The sequence below is a fragment of the Sus scrofa genome, chromosome 2, assembly GCF_000003025.6.
Source record: "Sus scrofa isolate TJ Tabasco breed Duroc chromosome 2, Sscrofa11.1, whole genome shotgun sequence".
Classification (NCBI taxonomy): Eukaryota; Metazoa; Chordata; class Mammalia; order Artiodactyla; family Suidae; genus Sus; species Sus scrofa.
Window position 1 is genome coordinate 27005334 of NC_010444.4, and position 22136 is coordinate 27027469.

The 22136-nt window shown below is 46.9% G+C and overlaps 1 long non-coding RNA gene across 2 annotated transcripts; it reads right to left on the reverse strand.

Annotated features, from left to right (window-relative positions):
* Nucleotides 286-20500, reverse strand: LOC102168148. Of its 2 annotated transcripts, XR_002341527.1 has the most exons (4): nucleotides 18798-20500; nucleotides 17258-17393; nucleotides 1365-1592; nucleotides 286-788 (listed from the first exon to the last, which is right to left on the reverse strand). It is a non-coding gene; the product is annotated as an uncharacterized LOC102168148 (long non-coding RNA). The 2 variants fall into 2 exon arrangements; XR_002341528.1 differs by lacking the exons at nucleotides 17258-17393; nucleotides 18798-20500 and adding an exon at nucleotides 4369-4423.

Consider the following 22136-nt stretch of genomic DNA (forward strand, 5'->3'; position numbering starts at 1 on the left):
ATGTGGAGCAATAGGAACTTTCATCCACTGCTGGGAATGTAAAGAGGGCACAACCACCTTAGACACTGGCATTATCTGCTAACGGTGCCACAAGTGCATATCCTATAACATAGAAATTCCACTCAAGAGCATACATTCCAAATTGGGCATCAGCAAACTTTTTCTATCAAAAACCAAAAAGTTGCTGTTGTAGGCTTTCAGAGCCAAATGGTTCTCACAACTATTCAACTCTGCTGAGCACTAAAGCAGCCATAGATAAGGTATAAAAAAAACCTGGCCCAACTGTGTGTTAATAAAACTTTATTCACAGACGCTGAGATTACAAAGACAAACTAACTGTATCTGTGAGAAAAAAAAAACAAAAACCCATGCATTGGAAAAATCCTGGAGGGAATATATAATAATGATAATAGTTATGAATATGGGTGGCTTTTTCTATTTCCTAAGGCTTTGGTAATATGTTTATATAAGTTTATAGTAGAAACAGGAGGTAAAAAGCCACTTTCTATTAGCCACTCACCCCTGTTTTCAGCACCTGGCCTATGTCCAGCAAGATGCTACATGCTTCACATGTGTGATCTCATTTCATTCCCGGGGTCCTCACGGGATGAGCATTTTCGGTTATTGTCTCTTGGTGAATAAGAGGCAAAGAAGGAGGCTTGGAGGTGGAGGAACTTCCCCCAAGTCACACAGGGAGAGGCAGAGCTGACGAGTGGACATGGATCCGCCACGGTCTGTGGTCCTTCCCCTTTACCAGCCTGCTTCCACCTGCTACAGAACCACAGGATCTGGTTCAGAGGGAAACGGGTTTCAGGATGATAAAAGTGCAGTTCTGCCCAACAGAAAGTAGGACCCTTAGCCTTTAGAGACCCCTCTGGCCCAGTGACTCTGATTCTCGGCCCCATCGCACATGAATGAGCCAGGTGAGCTTAGACGGTGCTCCCCCGACACTGCTGAGCCCCGCTTATTCTTCTGTCAAGTGCAATAAACAGAGCCCCCTTCAGAGGCTGTTGCATTGATTAATGAGATAGTATATATCCCATGTCCTTCAGAAGGGAGGCACTTGTTAATTTATTTCCCTCCGCCCAAGGACACAGGAAACTTTAAAAAGCCCCAGCCTTTTTCTGTCACTTGGCCTCTGGTTATTGTCCTGGGTGTAATGGAGTGGAAAACTCTATACATGGCTCCTTCTGACAGTGAATTGCTAATCTTAGAAAACTTAATGGTTTTTGTCAACCTGATTGTCCAGTGAGAGCGGATTAGGAGAATGACTTCCTTGTCACTGGAAAGTTGCCTTGCTTCACAACGTTTCTCCTGGTGCCGGTGGGAGGCATGATCGATACAACACAGACCTAAATACTTACCTGTGGTTTCAGGGCTGAGGACAAAGGTTGGACATTCCATTTAAGTGCGTGCCACCATTTCCACGTAGACCCAGGCGTGGTGTGCACTGAAGCGGTTTAGGCCGATGACCCGCAGCTCTGCAGTCCGAGGGGCAGGCCAGAGATAGAGCAGTTGCTTTCTCCCGACCAGCGAGGCAGAGGCCCCTCCAGCACAGCCTGGATTTGTCTCTTCTGCTCTGCTTTTCCCGGCTGGGAAAGGAAGGTCCATTAGTTACTGTCTGTGCTGCAAGGGAAGGATGGCCACGCTTTTTTCTGTGTCAGGACTTCTCAAGCACAAATGGATGCTGACTACTAATGGACACTTGGTTCCAAATCCCAGCCCACTGCATGCCTGTGGCCGGGAGCATCTCTTGCACCAGGACACCCTCTATGGCCCACGGAACGGAGGCCGCGTTGCCCAGGGAACCTCCTGCCCTGTCCAGGGAAGCTCACTCAGTCCTGGTGGGCAAAACAAAGCCCTATGTTATTTGAGGCACTTAAAATGATGTCACCTCCTTGGGGATGTCAAGGAAGGTCCCCTGTACTTTTTCTTCGTGCTACTTTCTAACTAGAAATAAATCCAGAATTACCTTAGTTAGAATGTAATCTCCCTGAAAGCAAAGCTGTCTGCCTGCTTGGTGTGAATTGCCTGCAGTGCTTAGAAACATTTTTGGCACATAGTAGGTGCTCACAAAATATTTGCTAAACACATCAATTAATAAATATCTATAACTCCTTGTTTATGACCTATCTCCCCTGACTAGGACCCCTATGAAAGAAGGAGCTGTGTTTATCTTAGTCACCCTGTATTGTTAGGACCCAGAATAGAACTTGGCCCATGGTAAGTGCTGAATAAACAGTGAAGGAGTGCACCATAAAACTCTGTAGTAGAGTTATTTTAGAAGAAGCGAGTAAAAGAGAGTTCCCGTGTCGTGGCGCAGCGGAAACGAATCCAACTAGGAACCATGAGGTTGCAGGTTCGATCCCAGGCCTCACTCAGTGGGTTAAGGATCCGGCGTTGCCATGAACTGTGGTATAGGTTGCAGACGTGGCTCAGATCTGGTGTTGCTGTGGCTCTGGCGTAGGCAGGTGGCAACAGTTCCGATTCGACCCCTAGCCTGGGAACCTCCATGTGCCGCGGGTGTGCACGCACACACACACACACACTCACACTTATACCAACAACTGTCCAGGGGGCAGGGATTTTTATGAATTTAAGAACAGGAAGAGAGGTCTGGCTGAATAATGTCTTTCTTATTGTTATAATTAATTGTTGGTCCTACAATGAGACTGATAGCATCATGGAAATTGCTGGTGAGAAGCATTGCTCCCTAAAGGTTTCCCCCTGGGGTCAAGGCAAATCTGGCTATGGAAAAAATTCACAGGTTAGAAATAATCCACAGGAAAATGCTTTATTTTTATGCTCGCAAATCAGGGAAATTTGCCGTGGCTGCTGCTAAACATAAACCAGTTATATACACTGCAGTGGGCTTAGTGGCTCAGGGCTCATTTCTCAGGCTTTTTTATTTGGATCATTATGTGGAAATCAACCCAGTTTCTATCTTTAAGCCCCTAGTGATACAGTGCCAACAAGTGACTTTGACCATATTTATGGAAGTGAGGAAACCACTGTATACTTTAAAAAATGAAACAAACCAACAGCCTGTTCTATTCAGAATACATTTCTAAAACATTTAGAGGGAAAAGGGTTTACTCCCTGCAAGAGACACCCTGGAATAGTAGAAAGCCTCTCAGTTTACAATGAGGAAAATTCATGCAAATTTCTTATTGATGCATGAGGGAGGGAGGAAGCGGCATGGACCAATTCCTCATCTACTGCTGGGGGACCACTTTGGGGCTTGGATGCAGACTCTCTTGACTGGAGAAAAAGAGGTATATCTTGGAGTTCCCGTCGTGGCGCAGTGGTTAACGAATCCGACTAGGAACCATGAGGTTGCAGGTTCGTCCCTGGCCTTGCTCAGTGGGTTAAGGATCCGGCATTGCCTTGAGCTGTGGTGTAGCTCGCAGACAGCTCGGATCCAGAATTGCTGTGGCTCTGGTGTAGGCGGATGGCTACAGCTCTGATGGGACCCCTGGCCTGGGAACCTCCATGTGCCGTGAGGGCAGCCCAAGAAATGACAAAAAAAAAAAAAAAAAAAAAAAAAGGTATATCTTGACAAAAGCTTTTGTCTTTTTTTCCTATTTCTTATCTGGAAGAGAAACAGGAGTAAAGGGTGAAGAGAGGGGATTTATCTGAGACGAATAAAAGAGCACTCCTTCAGGAGATGGTTTAGTGGCAAGACAGAGAAACTGGGTGCTGGTTCTAGCTGTACGGCCCCCTTAGGCAATAAACCCACTCACCTTTCTGGGGGCTAAGGATGGTGATGACCTCATACCACCTTCACGGAGTTATTGAAAGGATCAAAGAAAACCCTGGTTGTGGAAGCACTTTGAAAACATGTAGTCAAATGTTTTTTAAGATGAGCGGTAAGGCTCAACGTTGCAGGAGGAAGCCATGCTATTGAAAAGTCCAGCTAAGGAACTTCCGCATCCAAGTTCCAGCAGCCACATAGGGGAAAAGCCAAGAACAAGCCAAGAACTTGGGGCCTCTGCACACTGGAGGCACTGAGTGGTAAAGAGAGTACAATTTTCTTAAGCACACAAAGGATTGCCCAAGTATTTGATAATAGTTGAGTTAAATGGGAAAGAGCATCTGTCTCTGTTTCTACGTCTTTAATTTTTCCTTTCTATGACAGCGATATATTGGTAAAACCAAGACAGGAAGAGAAGATGACCATTTATGTAAAAATTGTAAGAAAATGGCATGGCTAATAAGTTTTATCTCATTTTCTGCAGTTGTTAACAACTGGAACTGCTGGATTTCATACACGATATATTCCCATTGAATAGGCTTATCGAATTCACTTATCCATTCAATGAATATGTATTGAGTATCCAGCTGAATGAACAAGGGAGAAATAATTACCTTCTCTAGAGCAGGTCTTTTTTCTTCTTTTTCAGCCCATAGAACATGGAGTTCCTGGGCCAGGGATCAGATCTGAGCTGCAGTTGCAACCTATGCTGCAGCTGTGGCAACACTGGATCCTTTAACCCACAGTACAGGGCTGGGGGTCAAACCTGCATCCTGGCACTGCAAGATGCCTCTGATCTCATTGTACCACAGCAGGAACCACTGTGGTAGGTCTTACAGTCCTTGGGAATTGCAAAGATCCACAGGAAGAAACTAAAAAACAAATTGCAAGATTAAAGTGCCATCCAGAATTCAGAAAAGAAACATCAAATGCAGTAGGGGACTGATGGCTACCTGTTTGCCTCTCCTTCCTAGGCACAGAGATAGGTTACATTTCCCAGTCCCTTTGCATGTAGCTATGCCCACAGGACTGAACTCTGGTCAATGGATGAAAAGTTTTACATCCCTTTCAAGCCTGGACCATCAAATGCCCTCTCCCACACAGTGCTCTTTCATCATCTAGCTGGCTGGAATCCAGAGGACTTCGCAGGTTGAAGATGGCAGAGCCTCCATCAGCCTGGATCCTGAATGACTGCACAGAGGAAGCCTGCTCTGGGAGCTGTGCACCAAGCCAGTGCCATTATGACAACATGAAGTCAATCTCAATTATGCAGGTTTATTAGACATTTGGGGTCTCTTGGCTCAGTGATTATCCTAATTTAACTAATACATATGGCAACTGAGCCTTCACACTTTGGGAAGAAGGAAGAAATTGGGAACAGTAACAGAGATTTAATAGCAATGGGTATTTTGTTATTTGTCATTAAAAAGTTCAAAGGCTGTGGGTTTCTCATTCTGCTTGTTCCAGGGACTTGCCTTCTAGTAGAATCATCTACACTTTTCTCTGCCTTGGTACTTCCATGGCAAGAGAGGATGGATGGATGGATGGATGGATGGATGGATAGATAGATAGACAGACAGATAGATGGCTATGAAGATATTTTTTGAAGGTAAAGTATAAACATTATGTCCAAAGTGGTGGCAATCTGTCAAACTCATTTTGTTTGTTTGTTTTTTGTCTATTTTTTTTTTAGGGCCACACCTGTGGCATATGGAGGTTCTCAGGCTAGGGGTCTAATCAGAGCTGTAGCCGCCGGCCTACACCACAGCCACAGCAATGCCAGATCCAAGCCATGTCTGCGACCTTCACCACAGCTCCCACTGAACAAGGCCAGGGATCGAACCCGCAACCTCATGGCTCCTAGTCGGATTCATCTCCGCTGCACCACAACAGGAACTCCCTGTTGAACTCTTTTAAGGGCAGATGGATGGAGATAAGAAAGCAGGATATAAGGCATCAAAAAAACCTGATTTTCTATATTTAGTCATTGCTCTGCTAACACAACCCTGCCAGGGTACCTACAGTAATGTCAGGTGAGCCTTACCTGGGCCTTGAGCCAATGAGAGCATGGCCTCATACCATGCCAGGAACCTGCTGTCTGTCAATGAACTGATGGGGTCTGGGAATAGGTGGTCTTCAGCTGCTGCAGCTTTCTGTTAGGACGCTTTGGTTGAAAATGATAGAAAATCCAAACCAAGCTGATTTATGCTAAGGGAATTTACTGATATATGCAACTGAAAACCTAGGAACAGGGGCTAGCTCCAGGCACAGCTGAATTCAAGGACTCCAACAGCATCTTTAGAAACTGTCTCCTCTTTGCTCTGCTCCCTTTTATCCTTCAGTCTTGGCTCTGCTTGGAGGCAAATGCTGCAGCAACATCAGCACCTCGGTGACTACTTTCCTCTGAACCAATCCCAGTGGCCAGGGAGGCACAGTGCTTTGATTGGCTAGTGGTGGTCACATGGTCTACTCTGGTTGCTGGATGTGGGAACTCTACACAGAGCATAGGGGCTGAGAGTAGGGAAGAGATGACTTCTCGAGGGAATATCAAGGGCTATTCCCCAGAAGGGGAGATGGGTGCCAAAGAGGCAAACCACGGTGGGTACCAAGAGGTAAGCAGAGCACTAAGTTCAAGCCATAGCACTCTGCTGTGCTTTTATGCCTTCTCCCTTCCTGGGCTGCTAACCCACCTCCCTGGGCCCTTCCAGAACCTAGGAAGAGAGACTAGAGCCCTAGTTCCGAACCCAAGCATCAGGCTACAAAGTTGTCCCACCTGCCTGAGCCCTTGCCCAGGGCTGGTTTCTAGGTTTCCCTAGTCCAGCAGGAGACCGGGAATACGAACGGGCAGCTTTGGGCTCTACAGTAGAGTTCCTGCCTATGGATCTTACTTTCGGCTTCTCTCACTGCTCTGCGTTCTGATCTCTGATGCTATCCTATCCTCATACACCATTCTGTCTGTTCCATCAGGTTGGGCTCCTTGGTCATCGTCATCTGCCTAAATTGCACTGGAGTTTTGCTCACACTCCTTTTTCTTAACTGGTAAGTTCTCAAGAGATGAGCTTCCATCTGTTTGGTCTCATGGTGCTTCTGATTCCTGCCTTTCCCCTTCTCCAAACTCAGTCTCATCCGCTCATACAACCAACCTTGCTGTGCATTTGAGGCACCTCCAGATTCTGTTGGCCCTAGACGTTCATAGGCTGTGCGGGCTGGGCGTTCAGCGGCCTTGAGAGGGAGAGCTGTGTCCTCTGGACCCCTTTTGGGAGACATTCTTTAGAAGTACACCAGAGCTCTGACCTTCTAACCCTTTTTTGGACTTGTGAAGTGGGAAGGCTGGTGCTGTTTGTAGATCTGAAAATGAAATCACTGTTAATGCAGGCGTGTCCATAGCTAATCAGCACACAGGCCTGGAGACAGCTCGTGAATAGAAAGCATCCTGAATCCTGAGCTGGCGGAAGTACTGTGGGTCCCCAAGAGGTCCATGGTAGGAGGCTCCATCACTGATCTTGGGGAATTCAGGATGCTTCAGTGGCTGGTTTTCAACGAAAACCACCTTGAAGAAACTTTCAGCTTCCAGGAAAAAGGGAAAAAATTGTTTCTTATTTAGAAACTAATGAAAACACCTATAAAGGTAATGACAATGGTTTGGTTTGGTTTTTGCTTTTTAGGGCCACACCCATGATATATAGAAGTTCCAAGGCTAGGGGTCAAATCGGAGGTACAGCTGCCTGCCTACACCACAGCCACAACCATAGCAACTCGGGATCCGAGCAGTGTCTGCAACCTACGTCAGAGCTCATGGCAATGCTGGATCCCTGACCCATTGAGCAAGGCCAGAGATCGAACCTGCATCCTCATGGGTGCTAGTTGGGTTTGTTCTGCTGTGCCACAATAGGAACTTCCTGATAATGGTATTTATCGAGCCTTTCCCATGTTCAGTCCAATCCCTTTGTACTGAATCTGGACCTCAAAGCTTAGTTAATGGTATTTATTGAGTCTTTCCTATGTTCCAGGCATTGATAGAAGCTTTTGACATATCTCATTGCTTTGAATCTTTCCAACACCTCCATGAGAAGGTATTATAATAAGAGGCTGGAAGCATGGGATCGTAAAATAATGTACACAGTACATCGTGTATCCACAGTTACACAACCCATGAGTGACAGGGACTGGTGTTCCCATGAAGCTCACCTGACACGAGGGTCTACATCCTAGTGTTTAGTTTTAGAAGAGTTCGGGCTATATGAAGGGCTTAGAGAGAGCTGAGGGAGAGTCCCAGGTAGGAGACGCCAAACCAAAGCTGAAGCATCACCAGGAGTAGACAGGAGATTGTCAGGCTGGTCCTCACCTAGAGATTAGGTCAGTCAATGTCTTATACAGGCAGAAAGACAGACAGGAGCACTAGGGCTCAGAATCACATTGCCAAGTTCTGAATAACAAGTGCAGGAGGCTAGAAGCTAGGCGGGCAGGGCCGGGGGAAAGGTGATCTCCCAGGAGGCAAGGGACCTGGCTCCTGACACGAGGGTGTTTCCCTCCTCCTGTGTGTACCTTGGCTCACAGTCCAGCCCCTTTGTTCTGAATCTGGACCTCAAAGCTTAGTTTGCCGTGGGTTGGCAGCGGGCAGAAGTGGTCCGCCGGAGCTCAGAGACCACATCAAAGTATTTTCTGGGCTGAGTGCCCCACCCCCATGGGGCCACACAATGCCTGGGGACTCACTGGGATATTTAAGGTGTGTGCAGAAGAGAAGGGGACATGAGAAAATGAGAACACAGTGGGAGTGTGCTTGTGGTGCAGTGGGTTAAGGATCTGGTGTTGTCACTGCAGGGGCCCGGATTGCTGCGATGGCACAGTTTCGATCCCTGGCCGGGGAACTTCCACATGCCACAGGTGCAGTCAAAAAAAAAAAAAAAAAAAAGCAAAAAAAAACCAAATGAGAATTCGAAGAGGAAGGAGGACGGGGCTGAAAAAGGGAAAACCAAGGTGACTGTGATAGGAGGCTTGCTCTTGGACAGTGACTGCCTCGGCCCTCAGTGCCACCCCCCAGAAACCTGTGCAGGCGTCCGGGTGGAATGACAGGTTGTGCCAGACAACCTGGGCTTCCTTCCCCATTTGTCCACTCTTTTTAACAAGTTTTCAGTACAAAATATCTCTCCCTTGGCAGGAAGAGCTTCAGTAATAAGATGCCCAGGGTTAGTTATGACACTCAAGCCTCTTGCAGGAAGGAAATATTTTTTGATGTCATCATAAAACTGCCCAGCTCACCTAAACCTGCTGTGGAAACAGTGGCTCTGGGGACAGAGAGGAAGATAAGAACAGCTGACCTGGAGCTGAGACAGAAGGGAAAGTCGGGGACATGTGTCCCCTCCCAGCCAAGAGTCAAACTGGCTTTTCTGCTGCGTCCGAGTTAGCAGGAAGCAACACACAGCCATCAGGGAGGAAAAGAAGAGGACAGGTGAGGGTGCCTGGCCAGCCCTGGCCAGAGGAATGAAGCCTGTGAAAGCCTCCTGGGCACCTGTCTGCTCCCTGGGGGCAGGTGTCTGCATCCAGCTGCCCTGAACTCTCAGCTTAACTGAAGCATCTCATCCTAGCTCCTGCCTAAATTAGCAAATGCAGGTCTACCAGACCACATCCGTCCAAGACCGCTCTCCCAAACAAGAGGACCCCAGTGCCCGGGATGCCATTTCTAGCTGAGTCATCTTGGGTGACTGCTCGTCTCTGAGCCTCTCTTCCCTCACCTGGGAGTTGGACAAAACAGCCCCCACCTGGCAGTGCTCTGAGGCTCAGAGTGTGCGAAGCACAGCCTGCTAAGCTCAAAGCTTTACATCTAAAAATATTATCACACAGTTGTCTCACCCAGAGCTTTAATGGTATGTTTCCTCCCAGAGATGCAGCTTTGAGGGTCTTTCTATACAGGCCCTGGGGACAGAGGTGAATAAGGCAGGGGCCAGCCTTCCAGGGCACAGAGCAAACAGGGAGACAAGACAGGCAGACACCTGATCAGAATCGGCGCTAAAAGCGCTGAGACAAATGTGCAGCTCTGGGAGCTCCCAAGAGTAAACGGCATCCACCTAGGGGATGTGGGGAGTCTGCATAGCATCTGGGCCTTGAAGGGTGAGCAGCATTTTATTGGCTAGGCAATGATGGGCAGAGGAAGCACATAGGAGGGAGAGGGAACCACAGGAACAAAAAGTATAGGGATTGGAACATTGGGAATGAAATGGAGGGTCTCAAGGGCTAGAGAATGGGGTCCACGATGGGCAGTGGCAAGAGGGAGGTGACAAAGATAAGCTGGTTAAGACTTAGAAGTGGTTAATACAACTAAAAGTGGTCCCATAAAATAATGCTAGCCCAGAGGACTTCCTGGGATGGAAATGTTTCTATTTCCACCATCCAATATGGTAGCCACTTAGCCATGTATGGCTATTGAGTCCTTAACATGAAGCTAGCATGAGTGAGAGATGACATTTCTAGCTTTATCGAATTGTAATGTAAATTTACGTAGCTCCATGTGGCTGGTGGGGGCCATATTGGAAAGCCCAGCCATCAAACTTAACAACAATAACTTCAAGGGTGCCGAGAGAGCTCTCAAGGGCCCCACCTCAGAGTCCCATCCTCAGCCTATAAAATGAGAGCCATCATGCAGGCCATTGCTGTGTTTGCACAGGCCAGTTGGGCTGAAACATCACTTGTTTCCACTTGCCAACTGTGCACCCTGATGTGGTTGTATCTGCTTAGAGGAAGGGGCAGCTTTTTTTTTTTTTGTCTTTTGTCTTTTTGTCTTTTGTTGTTGTTGTTTTTGTTGTTGCTATTTCTTGGGCCGCTCTCGCGGCATATGGAGATTCCCAGGCTAGGGGTTGAATCGGAGCTATAGCCACCGGCCTACGCCAGAGCCACAGCAACGCAGGATCCGAGCCGCGTCTGCAACCTACACCACAGCTCAAGGCAACACCGGATCATTAACCCACTGAGCAAGGGCAGGGATGGAACCTGCAACCTCATGGTTCCAAGGCGGATTCGTTAACCACTGTGCCACGACGGGAACTCTGGGGCAGCTTTTAAAAAGTCTTACAAAGGTGTCATGTGGGCTAGCAGAAGCTTTGCTTCCTCAAAAGTTTCTGTCCTTGGTTGCCTGTCTGCAGGTACAGTCAAGTTTCCCCTAATTCCTGGAGCTTCTGGGCCAGATAAGCACACCTGACCTCACGACAGCTGGCTGTTATGCAGTAGTGCTCTCAAGAGGTGACAAGGCCAGGTCCTCATTCAGGCTGTCAATGTAAGGGTCTGTTCTGCAGCCCTAACTGTTCAAACACAGATCCCTTGGCCTGACCCTGGGAAGAGGTAATGGGAGCCTCCTATGCCATAGGTTAAAAGGTCATTATTCAGCCTTACCAAAAATAAAGCATATATCATAGTTTTATTTCCACTTGACTTCCTGCTCTAGTTCTCAATTGATTCTAACACAAAAGGGAGGAGGAGGAAATGTAGGCCATTATGTTCCTTCAGAACCTCCAAAAAAAAAAAAAAAAAAAAAAAAAAAAAGAACCTCCTTACCCTCCAAACAAAAGGACATGGGCAATTTTCTTGTCTTGAATGCAAAACAGTAACGTATTCATGAGCTAACCTGTCTATGATATCATTTTTATGTGGAAATCTAAAAAAAAAAGGATGCAAATGAACTTATTCGCGAAACAGAGGACTCATAGACTTTGAAAATCTTATGGTTAGCAAATGGGGCAGGTGTTGAGGGGGGATGAACTGGGGGTTTGGGATTAGCATATGCACGCTGAGGCATATGGAATGATTTGCCAATGGGGACTGGCTGTATTGCACAGGACACTCTACCCAGTATTCTGTGGTAATCTATGTGGGAAAAGAATCCAAAAGAGAATGGACGTGTGTATATGTATGACTGAATCACTTTGTTGTACAGCAAAAATGATCACAACCTTGTAAATCAACTCTACTTCAATAAAACTTCAAAAAATGAAGAAAACAAAGCTGAACTAAACAAACAAAAAAAACCATGTTGCTGCCCAAACCAGGCAACCACCTTCTGAAGCCACCAATGCCATCTTTGTTCACAGCCAAGGAGTGGGCCTCCATGTCTTATGGCTTGCTATCCCCCAGATTTTTCTTTTTTTAATTTGTTTAAACTATAGCTGATTTACAATGTTTCTTCAGTCTCTGCTGTACAGGAAAACGATCCAATCAGGCACAGTTCTCTGTGCTGTACGGTAGGATCCCATTACCCATCCATTCCAAGTGTAACAGTTTGCATCCACCAACCCCAAACTCCCTGCCCATCCCACTCCCTCCCTGCTCCCTCCTGGCAACCACAAGTCTGCTCTCCATGTCCGTGATCTGTTTCTGTTTTGTAGATAGGATCATCTGTGCCATGTTTTAGAATCTACATATGTGATGTCACATGGTATTTGTCTTTCTCTTTCCAACTTACTTCACTTAGAATATCTAGTTCTATCCATGTTGCTGCAAATGGCATTATTTTGTCCTTTTTAGTGGCTGAGTAGTATTCCATTGTGTATGTGTACCACATCTGTCAATGGACATTCAGGTTGTTTCCATGTCTTGGTTATTGTGAATAATGCTGTGATGAACACGGGGTGCATGTATCTTTTTGAATGAATGTTTTGTCCAGATATATGCTCAGGAATAGGATTGCTAAATCATATGGTAGTTCCATAGTTTTCTGAGGAACCTCCATACTGTTTTCCATAGTGGTTGTACTAACTTACATTCCTACCAACAGTGTAGGAGGGTACTCTTTTCTCCATACCTTCCCCAGCATTTGCTATTTGTTGACTTGTTTATGCAGGCCATTCTGATCTATGTGAGGTGGTACCACATTGTAGTTTTGATTTGTATTTCTCTAACAATTAGTGATGTGCATATTGGCCATCCATATGTCCTCTTTAGAGAAGTGTCTACTTAGGTCTTCTATTTTTCAATTGGGTTGTTTTTTGTTGTTGTTGAGTTGTATGAGTTGTTTATGTATTTTAGAGATTAGACCCTTGTCTGTTGCGTCGTTTGCAAAAATTTTCTCCCATTCTGTGGGTTGTCTTTTCATTTTTTTAATGGTTTCCTTTGCCATGCAAAATATTTTGAGTTTATTTAGGTCCCATTGGCTTATTTTTGTTTTTATTGACCTTATTCTCAGAGGTGGATCAAACAAGATGTTGCTGTGATTTATGTCAAAGTATGTTCTGCCTATGTTTTCCTTATAGTATCTGTCCTTATATTCAGGCCTTTAATCCATTTCGAGTTTATTTTCGTGTATAGTGTTAGAGAGTGTTCTAATTTCATTCTTTTACCTGTAGCTTTCCAGTTTTCCCAGCACCACTTATTGAAGAGACTTTCTTTCTGCCATTGTATGTTCTTGCCTTGTTTGTCATAGATTAGTTGGCCATAGGTGCTTGGGTTTATTTCTGAGTTTTCTATCCTGTTCCATTAATCTGTATTTCTGTTTTTGTGCCAGTAGCATATTGTTTTGATAACTGTAGCTTTGTAGTATTGTCTGAAATCAGTGAGCCTGATTACTTCATTTCCTTTTTCTTTTTCAACGTTGCTTTGGCTATTCAGGGTCTTTTGTGTTTCCATACAAATTTTAAAATATTCTGTTCTAGTTCTGTAAAGAGTGTCCTTGGTAATTTGATAGGGGTTGCATTGAATCTATAGATTGCCTTGGGTAGTATAGTCATTTTGACAATATCGATTCTTCTAATCCAATATCATGGTATATATTTCCATCTGTCTGTGTCACCCTTGACTTCTTTCATCAGTGCCTTACAGTTTTCAAAGTATAGGTTTGTCTCTTTAGATAGGTTTATTCCTAGGTATTTTATTCTTTTTGATGCCTTGGTAAATGGGATGGTTTCTCTGATTTCTCTTTCTGACCTTTCACTGTTAATATGTAGAAATGCAATTGATTTCTGTGTATAAATTTTGTATCTTGCAATTTTGCCATATTCATTGATGAGTTCTAACAATTTTCTGATAGTGTCTTTTAGATTTTCTAGGTATAGTAGCATGTCATCTGCAAACAGTGATAGTTTTACCTCTTCTTTTCCAATTTGAATTCCTTTTATTTCTTTTTCTTCTCTGATTGCTGTTGCTAGGACTTCCAAAACTATGTTGAATAGTAGCAGTGAAAGCGGATGTTCCTGATCTTAGTGGAAATGTTTTTAGTTTTTTGCAATTGAGAATGATGTTAGCTATGGGTTTGTCATACATGGCTTTTATTATGTAGAGGTAGGTTTCTGCTATGCCCACTTTCTGGAGGGTTTTTTTTATCAGACATGGATGTTGAATTTTGTCAAAAATTTTTCTGTAACTATTGAGATGCTCATGTGGTTTTTATTTTTCCATTTGTTGATGTGGTGTATCACACTGAATGATTTGCAGATATTGAAGAATCCTTTCATACCTGGGATAAATTCCACTTGATCATGGTATATGATCCTTTATAATATATATTTGTATTCAGTTTGCTAATATTTTGCTGAGGATTTTTGCATCTGTGTTCATCAGTGATACTGGCCTGTAATTTTCTCTTTTTTTCGTGGTATTCTTGTCTGGTTTTGCTATCAGGGTGATGGTGGCTTCATAGAATGAACTCCCCCAGATTTTTAAATGAAAAACCTTTGACTCAGCTTTTGCTCACTCTCTTATTATAGCTCTCTTATTCTAGGACTCCTCTGTGGGTGCCAGATATGTCCTCAGAAATGATTCTGCCTTCTGTCCATGTTACCCGTTGTCCTTGAAGACAAATGCCCCCTCAACTTTGCCTCTCTCTGGGACAAGCTGTCTTCTGAGAAGCAGTTTAATCCTGCAGGTAATTAGATCCTGGGGCAGGGAGGGTGCCCCATTGATTCTCCAGACTTGTTCCTGCAAGTCTGGACACAGCTTAAGCTACCTTATCCATTACATAAGGATGGTAACACATTAGAAAGAAAATGACACAAGCGCATTGCTAATAGAGCAGCATGGGGCCCTTGCTTGGCATTTGCTGGGGTCCTACTTAACAGGAGGACATTGCTGGTCTTGGGCACTTTCCTGAAATGAGTTCTACCACTTCAATAGCTTTGGGCAGTTGAAAGTTTTTTCTCTATAAACATCAATAGGCTGGAGAGAAAATCTCCAGCAAAAACCTTTTTTAAAAAAAAAAATTAAAAATTAAGTTTCAGGTTACACTTTAGGACAGAGGGGCAATAAATTATAATTTACTATGTGCCAGAATTATACCAATTCTGTATCTTATTAAATCCTCACGACAGCCTGGACAGGGCTTTATAATCCCTATTCACAGATGAAAAGTGGAGGTGAAGCCAGTAAGTGGCTTGCCCGTGCAAAGGGCTGAGTCAGAATTCAAATTCAGTTTTTCCTAACTACAAAGCTAGTGTCATTTTCTTAGTGTTGCCTCTCCAGAGATATTTTTTGTTTCTTTAAAGCATCCCACATCGCACAATGTAGCCTCCTCTCTGTGTGGTACCACTGGGAGCTCATAAAACGCCATATTCCCACCATGGTCTGGGACTCGGCATAATGCACATACAACTAACTGGGAAAAGGTAGTGTTTGAACCATCCTGATAGAGAGAACCTTGAAGCAATAATCAACCTGTGGCAAATGCCATCTGATCGCCTAGCCCAAGGCTCAGCCAAAAACTTTCTGTAGAGGGTCATGCTAAAGAAAACCCAAAGGTCTCATAGCTTCCTGGTTGTTAAAACAACAACTACAGTAGCAGGAATTGAGATCAGCGCAGTAGAAATGAGGAAGGAAATGGTATGTTAAATGACTATTTTCCCCCCAACTGGTCCTGTTCTTTCTAGATATAGCCCCAGAACTTGCCTAGGTACAGTGGGGTAATTTGATGGAGCACATGCTGAAAAAATTTTCTACCAAATTCAAGGCTGTTCAAACCTTGATGTGCTTTGAAGTCTGGGGTGTGCAGTAGAGTTCCTAGGAGATGTGAGCTTCTATCTCTATGAGGCGGGTTTCACACAAACCCCCTCTCGGGGGGCCTTTCCCAAGCTGCCGTGACAACTCTCCTAGGCCAGCCATAAAGAACGTGTGCCTTCTTGGTCTAATGCCCTCCCCAGATCTTTCTTCTTGTGGTCCCTTTCTGGGTTTCATCAAACTGGCTGTCACTTGGGTTCTTTTTCCCTCTCCCTTCCCACTTTTCTACTCCACATCCAAGGAGTTCTCCACTTCCCCACTTCTGAACGGGCTCCCTGGGAGGCAAAGCAAGGGTCACTTCCCCCATCTCTTTCTCCAGGCACACGGGGACCTCCTTAGCCGATGAGAATCTCCCCCCTCCCCCGCCCCAAGCTCTGGCAATTTCAGACTCTCAGGTTAGAGTAGGAGAAGAGGTTTAGCTTGATGTGGTTAAGCCAGTCATCACTGTGTCTTCAGACTCTCAGCCCCAAACCACCCTCCAGTGCATCACCTTCACTTTCCATTTCCCTGGATTATCTTTCATCTGTTTACCACTGACCGTCGCAGCCTCAACCAAGGCTGAAACCGGGGCCCGAAGGGCAGTGCACTTCCTTTCCTGGCTGAAACACGGACGGCCGTGGCTAAGCCGTTCCCTTTCTGGGCTCCTTACAGGGACCAAGAGAAAGAGAAAGCAAGAGTGAGTGGGGCGGCTAAGACTGTTGTTACGTGGTTTCCCTTTAGCCCCAGAAATAGAAAGCCAGACTTCCGACTTGCAGAGCCCCTGCGCAAACCACCAGACCACACTGCCAGATAAGAAAAATGTTTGATTGTGTCATATTTCCTTCATCAGCTCCAGTTTCTGAAAATGGTCTTGAATTTCAGAGAGCCTGGCCATGATCCTAAGATTTAGACGAGATGGACGAAGGAGGAACAAGGGATCAGATCTCTCTCTTTGCTGGTATAAATGAATTTTATACCATAGAGTTAAAAAGACTGTGAGAGGTTTGTCATGAGCTAACTTTCTTAGCAAGAGAAATTTTTCTTCCTTCTTTCCTTCTCCTTCCTTCCTTCCTTCTTTCTTTCTTTTCTTTCTCTCTGCTTTTAGAGCCACACTGGCAGCATTCGAAGTCCCTAGGCTAGGGTTCGAATCAGAGCTGCAGCTGCTGGCCTGCACCACAGCCACAGCAACACAGGTTCTGAGCTGCGTCTGCGAATTTAACCACAGCTCATGACAACACTGGATCTTTAACCCACTGAGTGGGGCCAGGGATTGAACCCACATCCTCATGGATACTAGTTGGGTTCATTACCACTGAACCACAGTGGGAACTCTGAGAAATTTCTTATTTGCAAGAAAAAGAAATGAATTGGACATCGACAGCCATTGCGAAAGGGAACCCACTAGCTAAAAGTGTGTGCCCTTGGCCTTTTCAACTCACATGTGTTCATTTATTGGGTACCTACTATATGCCAAGTGCTGTGCTTATCGCTGTAGATTCCAAAGAGGATGAGGCAGCCACTTACAGAAGGAGGAGACTGGGTCGGATTCAGACTCACCTAGATTCCGACTCTTGTGCTCAGCACCACCTCCACTGTGGAAATAATTTTGCTTTCTTCTCCCGGAGCAGCCTTGGCGGGGGCCTGTGTTGTCAGCCGCTGCAGGAAGAGTGATGGCCAGGGTGTTGACACGCTCCTAATTGGAAGGTAGGAAGTACCGACAGAGCTCAGCTATAAACGATATCTTTGGGCCACGGTGGGCTGCGAATGCTTGGGGACAAGGCCTGGTGAGCTGTCACGCTGGGGTAGGGCCTGGTGAGCTGGACAGACAATGCAGGCAGGGGAGACAAGTGACAGACGAGGCCCTCGTGGGGATGCAGCCATTCCAGGGGATGGGAACAATAGCATGTAAACCAGGACCTCAGGAGCCTGTGAGCTCGCTAAGGGTTGGGACACAAGGAAAGCAGACAGAGCCTGGTGTGGCTCCAGGGTCCAGGATCAGCGAGGCAGGGCCAGCTGTTAATAGGAGCCTTGTGGTGACAAGGGAGAGAGGCAGGAGTCAGGAATCTCTTATTAGTTCAATATAGAAGCAACTATTGGGAGTTCCTGTCATGGCACAGTGGTTAACGAATCCGACTAGGAACCATGAGGTTGCGGGATCAGTCCCTGCCCTTGCTCAGTGGGTTAACGATCCGGCGTTGCCGTGAGCTGTGGTGTAGGTTGCAGACACGGCTCGGATCCCACATTGCTGTGACTCTGGCGTAGGCCAGTGGCTGCGGCTCCGATTCGACCCTTAGCCTGGGAACCTCCATATGCCGCGGGAGCGGCCCAAAGAAATAGCAAAAAGACAAAAAAAAAAAGAAGCAACTATTTGTGAGTGACCTCTGGATGCCTATATGTGTTCCAAGCACTGAGGGCTTCAAAGGAAGAACCAAGTTAGAATTTCACATCTAATTAAGAGATGATCAAATCCATACACTGAAATTGCTGCTGGGTAAGACAATACGCATGTGTCACGCAATTCTGGCACTTGCACGCTCTTACCTTGCGTCATCTCGTTTCATCCACCCAACCTCCCTCCAAGGTGGGTACTATTGTCCCTGTTTTAGAAATGAGGGTGCTGGAGTTCCCATTGTGGCTCAGTAAAAACAAACCCAATTAGGAACCATGAGGATGCAGATTTGATTCCTGGCCCCACTCAGAGGGTTAAGGATCCAGCGTTGCCGTTAGTTGTGGTATAGGTCCCAGATGCAGCTCAGATCCTGCATTGCTGTGGCTGTGGCATAGGTCAATGGCTGACTGATGTGACCCCTAGCCTGGAAATTTCCACATACTGTGGGCGCGGCCCTAACAAGCAAAAAAAAACCCCAAACAACAAAAACAAAAAACAAAAACAGAAAGGAAAAGAAATGAGAGTGCTAGGGTTCTGAGAGACTGTGGACCTTATCTAAGCTTGTCCAGCTGGTACGTGGCTGAGCCAGGATTCAATGTGAATCCCAGTCTGTGTGAGCCCCTGAACGTTGCTGGTATAGCCGGCAGCATCCCTGGCCTGGAATAAAACGGTGCTGCATTGAGCAAGAGGAAAGAGGAAAATACTTACTGGCCGAAGGTGCAGGGGAGAAGTTCAAAGGGAGCAGCCCTGGGAGGAGCGTGCTGAACTCGCATGGGGTCAGTGATGGCTCCTTGGAACCGGAGGGTCTGTTGGAGCCGGTTCAAAGCTGTAGATTGTGAGTCGTCTCCACTTTCTCAACCAGAGAAGGAGGGTCTGAATGAGGATTTGGGCCAAACAGCAGTTGCTGTCTACACAGCACAGAGACCCTTCCTTGGAGAAGATTCAGGGAGCCGGGCAGAGCACATGTTGTGTGAGAGCTCACTGCAGGAACCATGGTTCCCCCCCTCCACCCCCATCAGATGGACAACCAGGCGGCCCACCGCCTCGGAGCCCTGGGCTTGCAACACTCACAGAACAGCAAGTGGCCTCCCGCAGAAGTGAGAAGGAAACAACCCCACCCCCAAGCCCCAGGCTGTGGAGGGGCCTGGCCATCCACGAGGGCCAGCGGGTGTCCTGGCAGAGAGAGGAGGTGGCGCAGGCACCAGGCGCTAGGGTGCCAGGGCCTCCTGAGAAGGAACAGGTGTGAAACAGGGCAATTAGCTCAGGGGGACAGGCCGCCTGGACCTGATCGAGGAAGCCACCAGGATTACATCATCTGCTAGTGAGTAGGCTTGATTAACTCTCCAATGAGGGGAGTGTGGCGAGGGAACTTTTTTCTTCTTCTTCAAGGAGCCAGAAGTCGTGGTCATTAAATGTGTCCTTTAAAATAAAACAGTTCTGAAGGGGGGATGAGCCTTCAAGCTGCTCCAGGGTGTTCTGGGCACTCTGGGAGGAAGAGCATCTATGCACAGGCTCTGACTTAGAGGGGGGGCCCCCACCGTGAGTCGGGCACTCTGTGTGAGCCCCTGTGGTTGCTAATGTCAACGGCACCTGCTGAGTTACCCATCTAGGGTGTTCCTCCATACCAGCCACAAAGGGAGACCACTCAGTTATTTTGATCCAAAAGAGAGGCTGGTGTTTTCCAGGAACTCCTCAGCAACTGTGTGTGCATGTGTGTGTGTGCAATGAAGAGGTGGGGGCCACTGCCCTGGCTAGCATTCACAAACACTTTCCACCTCTGAACTGAGGGCAGGGATCTTCACGGAGTCACCTGCACAGAGTTTACGACTTGGGGGTCTTCTAAAAACCAAGGTGCATGAGGAAAGTGGTCACACGTTCCTACCCCCACAGGGGACCAGATACTTGGAGAGTATCTCCTTCTTGCCCGGCACTGGGCTAGGGTTTTACATATCTTATTTTGTTAGCGTCTCCTAACTAGCCTTGGAAGCAGGTATTATGCTTTCAGAGTTCCAGATTCTTGCCCTGCTCGGGGAAACCCAGACTTCTTGCCGACCCCTCTGAAAAAGTTAACCTTCTGTAAAGCCTTTTCTGACTTTGTCAGTAAATTTAGTTCGATTTTCCTTTGTGCTCGCGGAGAATAATAGATTTCAAGGAGAAGGTGGCTTCAGTTGCCTCATGTGTAATATTGGGGTAACCAGAGGGTCGTGGTGAGAAATAAATGGAAATAATTATGTACGTGCTTCAGCAGAGGCTGGCACCTAGCCCTTGTCAGTCCTTGATTTTGTAAATAACAGTAATGTCATTACCATGTATAATTTCTTTTTAGGGCCACACTGGTGGCCTATGGAGGTTCCTAGTCTAGAGGTCGAATCAGAGCTGTCATTGCCGACCTACACCACAGCCACAGTAACACTAGTTCTGAACCACATCTGTGACCTTCACCACAACCCTTGGCAATGCCAGACCCTTAACCCACTCAGTGAGGCCAGGGATTGAACCTGCATCCTCATGGATACTAGTTGGGTTCTTAACCTGCTGAGCCACAGCGAGAATGCCTACCACATACCACTACTTCACTCTTAAATTCCTTGAGTGTAAGCATAGTGTCTACTTGGTTCATTGTTTTATACCCAGAGTCTAAACGTGTTTGGAGCATGGGAGGCACTCTTCTCCTGGCTGGTGAATGAATGAATGGGAGGGAAGGATCTGCCTCCTCTCGCTTCTGGGCGAGCCTGAGGATGGGCCCTTGTCTGAGCAGCCCTGTGTCTCTAACATCACCCCTTCGCTTGGCACAGCCTGTGTGCTTGGTGACTGCTGAGCAGATGAACAGGACCGTGAGATGCTGTGTCTCAGCCAGCACCCAGCTGACGGTGCCGGCCTGTCTTGTGCTCTGGGCAGGGGTGGCTCTTGCTCCGTGAGTAAGTGCTCCCTCAATGCCACACGCCACCCTTGCAGGGTGAGCTCCTCAAGGTGGGCATCATGTCTCGTTTACTTTTAGGTCCTCGGGGTCCGGCACCACACCTGCTCTCAAAGGAGCAGAAACAGACTTGTCATCTCTCCCCTATCGCCACCTGCCCCTCTTCTTCCGTAAAGGTTCCTATTTCTGTTTATTAAAGACCCCTTTTCTCTGTTACAAAGGCCTGGGACTCCTCAGAACGACTGTACCCTCACGGAAAGAGCAGTCTTCTCCGGCTTTTCGGGCTCGAATCCTGGCTTTGGCAACTCCTGGCTGTCCTGTCTGGACAAGTCGCTTACCCATCCTGATCATCAGTGTCCCTTTCATCCAATGAGGATAATAATACACGCTCTTCATCCTTTCAGTAAGTGTTTATTGGATGCCTGATACGTGGCAGGAACTGTTCGAGGCCCTGGAGATCCACAGATGTGAGCAAAACAAACATTGCTCTGGCCTGAATGGCATCTGCAAACGAGACTGGGAGAGACAGATGCTCAACAAATGAGCCGGGAAGCAGAGAGCGTGTTGGGTGGTGAGATGTGCTGTGAGGTGTGGACGTGGGCGGTCAGGGCAGTCGGGGGCTTCTCCAGGTGATGCTGGAAAGCCTTTCTCATGAGAACCTGCATCCGGAGAATAAGGTTCCTGGCAGAGCTAACGAGCAACGGCCTTAAAGCGACAGTCAAAAGGATAACCAGGGGGTCTGTGTGGCCGAAGCAGAGGGAGGATGAAGAAAAAGGGAGGACGTACAGATGGTCGGGGCCAGACATATAAGGCCTTATAGGACTTTGGCTTTTACTCTGGGCAAGAAAGCAAGCTTCAGAGGGCTTCAAGCAGAATAGGACGATCTGACGGAGGATAATTTTTTTCTGCCACATCCGCAACACATGGAAGTTCCCAGGGCCAGGGATGGAACCTGAGCTGCGGCTTCGACTTACACCACAGCTGTGGCAACCCTGGCTCCTCCACCTGCTCCGCTGAGCCTGGGGATCAAACCCACACTGTCACAGAGACCATGCTGGGTCCTTCCCCCTCTGTCCCACAGCAGGAGCTCCTGATGGAGGATCCTGTAAGAGGATCCTTCCAGGCGCTGC